Source organism: Triticum urartu, chromosome 3A (genome assembly GCF_056163025.1).
Source record: "Triticum urartu cultivar PI428250 chromosome 3A, HENAU_Tu73, whole genome shotgun sequence".
Classification (NCBI taxonomy): Eukaryota; Viridiplantae; Streptophyta; class Magnoliopsida; order Poales; family Poaceae; genus Triticum; species Triticum urartu.
The window spans coordinates 624,215,903-624,221,801 of NC_141875.1; the positions used below are offsets into that span (position 1 = coordinate 624,215,903).

The 5,899-nt window shown below is 41.9% G+C and overlaps 1 pseudogene; it reads right to left on the reverse strand.

Moving 5' to 3' along the window:
• Positions 1–1,853: 1,853 nt before the first annotated feature.
• On the reverse strand, positions 1,854–2,242 carry LOC147980858 (nuclear transcription factor Y subunit B-1 pseudogene; annotated as a pseudogene).
• Positions 2,243–5,899: the final 3,657 nt, after the last annotated feature.

A 5,899-nucleotide genomic window follows, 5' to 3' on the forward strand; every position in this document is an offset into this window, starting at 1 on the left:
GACCAAAATACGTCTACTGTGGCGTTTTGGTCACTAGCAACCTCCCCAGGGCACGTAGGCATCCAGCGTGGCAATCTGACATGGCACAAGATTCAGCCCGGTCCAATTCGATTTTCTACATGGGCCTAGCCCAACAATTCGGCCTTTTTAATGTATTTTTTTCCTGTGCTTTTATTAGCTACATGGGTCTAGCCCAACAATTCAGCCTTATTGATTTCTTTGTGTGGCCCTTTTAACATCATATTTTCTTTTTGATCATGTATTTTTCTGGGCCATTTCTTTGTTGGGCCTCTCATGTTTTCCCTCAAAAATAATTGTCCAATATAACTTGGGCCTAGCCCAGTTCCGAAAAAATTGATCCAATACAAAAGAAGTTATTATGCCGTTGACATTGCAACACATCACACCATAAGCTATCTTGGGCAATGTGCAATGTTATTATATTACAACCATTCATTCCAGCAATACATATCTACAATATCTTTACATCCCAGGAACAGTAACTGCCAAACAAAACTATTCTACAACAAAGAAAATTAAAACAAAAATTTAGATGCTAAGACATAACAGAAGTTCCTATTGTCCTCCTCCTTCCAACATTTGAAAACCTCATTCACCTGCAGTAGATCAATCATGAGTGAGAAACTATATAGCAGAAAAAATGTTTAAACGATGCAAAAATAACAATCATTACACATGGTATTCGGGAACAAATTCATTAGTCATTCCACATGGTATAGCGGGTACAGATTCATCAGCCATTAGAGTAGATAATAACATCACTGGCAACAATTAATACGGCTTGGATCAAGTCTCAAGCATAATAGAGTACAGATTAGTCCACTTTATACTCCTCTTTTAGAGGTACAGATTATAGCTAATGGGAGCCGATGTCCAGGAGTATTTGCAAATGATACAACATCATGGAGTGGGATAACATGTTTAGCAGTACAGGTTATATAGTAAGCAAGCAAGCAATTTGGCAAGCTATGTTGCAAGATAATTGTTGTGTCGCTAACAATCACCATGTAAGAATGCTTTGTTGTACTAATACATGCACATCAAGCGAGAGTGGTGTTCTATTCTTACCACATAGGCACAAGTGAGATGATGCCCGATTCGCCCTGCTTCTCCAAAGACTCGACCAGGAGCACAAGAAAGTAGGCTGGTAACAAAATAACAAGCCACACATAAAACTGTTATGCCCTGGACAACTATAGAGAAGAAAGCAAAAGTAACCAGAATAGTAGAGGTGTGGTGATCAAGTATATAAACACTCCTAGCAGCTAATTATATAAGGGCATTGCTCATAATGAAGAGCAAAGTATTTTTATGGGGAGGAAAGGCTCCCAGTTTCACCACCCCCAGGATATGCATTCAAACAAGAATTTATTAGTGAAGAACAAAAAGAGCGGCTCCCCTGTTTTTTGCTGGAACTACAGTAGCCTAGCTTAGCTTCAAACAAGAATAACGAATTTGTAAGACATGTATGTCTTCCATAACCAAGAAAGCAGATTTAGTAGCTACTTAAACAGTTTAATAGTTGGACTACGGAGACAATTCTTAGTGCTTCAAATCATTCAGTTATCTGAATTAACAGTACAGAAAAGAATTGAAGATCTCAATGACAGTAGTAATTGGAGGGATAAATCAACACTTGTTCTAAGGACAATAAGATGATTGGTGCCAGGCAGTGTGGGGTCTCATCAGTCACCAAGCTGAACATGAGTGTTTAAATTTGCCAACTAGGACTAACAAAAGTGCCAAACAGAGCTTTTCAGGCTACAACAGCAACATATTAAACTATCATGGACCTACCTAACTCTCAAAGCACTAATCCATCCCCAGTTAGTTCAGATAAAAAAATCCCACATGGCTAGCGTGGCCATCGCCCAGAGCAGGTCATCGATGTTGATGGTCTTGCACTTCTCCCTCTGGCACTTGTCGCTCGCCCTACAATACAGACAAGACAAAACGGTGACAGGTCAGCACCAAACCACACTTGATTCGGGCAGGCAAAACAGAGCGGCAGGGGTCAACAGAGGCACTCACTCGCTGGCGATGAAGCAATGAACTCCGAGATGCACTCCCGCACGGTCTCCTTGGCGTCCTTGGCGATCTTGCCGTTGGCCAGGATGGCCTTCTTCATGATGCTGCTGATGTTGGCGACGGGCAGGAACCTGTCCTGCTCCCTGACACCGCCGAAGCCGCCGCCCGGCGGGCTCGCCGGCGCGTCCGACATTCGGCCGCCCTCCTGCAGCACACCAGCAACCCCGCCAGATCCATCAGCGCACCGGCGCACCAAACCCTAGACCCCGACTTCTGGAAGCGCGGGGAGAGAGGTGAGGGGAGAGGGAGGCGTACCTTATATAGACGGGCGTGTAGAGGGAGGGAGGGAAGGTAGTGAAGGGGAATGGAGGTGCGGTGAGGGCGGCGAGCGACGTCCCCGTGCTCCGCGAGCCTCCGCGGCGCCTTTCTGGCCACCGAAGGAGCTGAGGGCCGAATCCGCTGCGGTTGGCTCGCCTGCCCAAGCCCCGTCGGTGGAGAGCGCCTGCTCGATCCAGATCGAGGTCCTGATTGGCGTGGGGTTGCCTATGAATCTTGGGGGCGGCTCTGGGCATGGGCTCGATCTTGGGTCGGCCTCAACCTCGTCTACGGCGAGGGTCGTCGATGGTGGCGGTGGCGGTGGGGTTGGGGGCGGCGGCAGATCGAGATCTGAGGGAAGGAGAAGGGGGTGGGGTTGGGGGCGTGGGCGGAGGAAGAAGAGTTGGGAGCGGGAGCGAGGTTCGGGTGCAGCGCGAAGGAAGGAGGGCGCTGCCGGTGACAGAAAGGAAGGAGGGCGCCGCCGGTGATAGGAAGGAAGGAGGGCGCCGCCGGTGCCAGCGCGAGGGAAGGAGGGCGTGGCGCGAGGGGTGAGGGAGAGGCCGATCTGGATCGGGGACAGAGAGAGGGAGGCGGCGGAAGGAAGGAAGGGACGAGAGGTGAGAGAGAGGTAGGGTTTGGTGCGGTGGGTTTTTTTCCTTTCTTTGCATGGACGGATGGATGGACGTTGGATTGCTAGCAATGGATGGTAGGATGTCTGCCATCTCATCGATCCGTGCCACAAACGGTTCCACCAATCACAATGTAGTACACACTTTGACGATTTTATAACCATCTAAATTGGTCGTAATCAATTAAATAATATGCTAAATCATGTCACCTATTTTATAACATCATAGAATTAGAAAAAAATAAGAACAATAGCATCGTGTCACAAGTGAGACTTGTTTTTCAGAAAAATAACAAACCTGGAATAATACAAATATCTTTAAAATTTGATCTCAAAAATGAGTTTTATTTGCAAAAAAACATTTTCAACCTTTGGAGTGTCGAAAATGGTATATATTTTTTGAAGCACCTACCAGTATTTGTTGCAAAATGGCACCACTCTATTTTTCAATAATATTAGATCATATTTTAGGTACAATTGACCAAATGCTTGTGTCTCAATAGCTGTCTATCCACCTCTCGTCAATAATTGAGGAGGTTTTTCAAGTGCCCATTTTTCATTTTTCGAGTGTCCAAAAGGGGTTTTTTTGTGAAGAACCTACCAAATAATTGTTGCGAAATTGGACCAAATCATTTTTCTAAAATGCTATGCCATATTTAATGCACAATTACCAAATGGTTGGGTGTAAAGAGTTTTGATCCTCCTCTCGTGAAAAATACAAATTTTCGCCGATTCAGTTGGAAGCGGGTCAAATTTGAACTGTAGCTGCCTTATAGTTTGCTCTTTATTTTTTCCAAAAATCATTTCTAGGTACATAAGTTTCTATTTAATCAGAGAAACACCAAAACAATTGCAAGATTCAACCACTAGCTAGGAACGGTCATTCCAGCCGTTTTGACCGCATTTTGAGATGGGCATAAAAAATTCAAAAAAATCAAAAAATTGGGAAACCTTCGCATTGTGTCATTATATGTGGCCAAGTTTCCAAGAAAAATAACAAACTTGTAATACGGCAATTATTTTAAAAAAGTGTGCTCAGAAACGAGCTATCACGTGTGGAGATCAATGGCTTTCAAGCCAAATGATCAATCTTATGGCCACATTCATGGCATAGTTTGTTCAAATGATCTCATATTGTGCACAAGGGTGCATATTGGAATGACAAACAATATTTCCTAAGGAAGTTTTCATTTTCCTTGGACGGAAAAACCATTTTCAATTTTTCGAGTGCCCAAAAGGGGTTTTCTTGTGAAGGACCTCCCAAATAATTGTTGCAAAATTGGACCAAATCATTTTTCTAAAATATTAGGCCATATTTAATGCACAATTGAACAAATGGTTGGGTGTAAAAAGTTCTGATCCTCCTCTCGTGAAAAAGACAAATTTCCGTCGATTCAGTAGGAAGCGGGTCAAATTTGAACTGCAGCTGCCTTATAGTTTGCTCTTTATTTTTTCCAAAAATCATTTCTAGGTACATAAGTTTCTATTTAATCAGAGAAACACCAAAAAAATTGCAAGATTCAACCACTAGCTAGGAACGGTCATTCCCGCCGTTTTGACCGCATTTTGAAATGGGCATAAAAAATTCAAAAAAATTCAAAAAATTGGGAAACCTTCGCATTGTGTCATTATATGTGGCCAAGTTTCCAGGGAAAATAACAAACTTGTAATACGACAATTATTTTAAAAAAGTGTTCTCAGAAACGAGCTATCACGTGTGGAAATCAATGGCTTTCAAGCCAAATGATCAATCTTATGGCCACATTCATGGCATAGTTTGTTCAAATGATCTCATATTGTGCACAAGGGTGCATATTGGAATGACAAACACTATTGCCTAAGGAAGTTTTCATTTTCCTTGGATGGAAAAACCATTTTCAATTTTTCGAGTGCCCAAAAGGGGTTTTTTCTGAAGGACCTCCCAAATAATTGTTGCAAAATTGGACCAAATCATTTTTCTAAAATATTAGGCCATATTTAATGCACAATTGACCAAATGGTTGGGTGTAAAAAGTTTTGATCCTCCTCTCGTGAAAAAGACAAATTTCCGTCGATTCAGTAGGAAGCGGGTCAAATTTGAACAGCAGCTGCATCATAGTTTGCTATTTATTTTTTACAAAAATCATTTCTAGGTACATAAGTACCTATTTAATCAGAGAAACACCAATAAAATTCCAAGATTCAACCACTAGCTAGGAACGGTCATTCCCTCCATTTTGACCGCATTTTGAAACGGGCATAAAAAATTCAAAAAAATTCAAAAAATTGGGAAACCTTCGCATTGTGTCATTATATGTGGCCAAGTTTCCAGGGAAAATAACAAACTTGTAATACGGCAATTATTTTAAAAAAGTGTTCTCAGAAACGAGCTATCATGTGTGGAGATCAATGGCTTTCAAGCCAAATGATCAATCTTATGGCCACATTCATGGCATAGTTTGTTCAAATGATCTCATATTGTGCACAAGGGTGCATATTGGAATGACAAACAATATTGCCTAAGGAAGTTTTCATTTTCCTTGGACGGAAAAACCATTTTCCATTTTTCGAGTGCCCAAAAGGGTTTTTTTGTGAAGACCTCCCAAATAATTGTTGCAAAATTGGACCAAATCATTTTTCTAAAATATTAGGCCATATTTAATGCACAATTGACCAAATGGTTGGTGTAAAAAGTTTTGATCCTCCTCTTGTGAAAAAGACAAATTTCCGTCGAATCAGTAGGAAGCGGGTCAAATTTGAACTGTAGCTGCACCATAGTTTGCTATTTATTTTTTACAAAAATCATTTCTAGGTACATAAGTACCTATTTAATCAGAGAAACACCAATAAAATTCCAAGATTTAACCACTAGCAAGGAACGGTCATTCCCGCCGTTTTGACCGCATTTTGAAACGGGCATAAAAAATT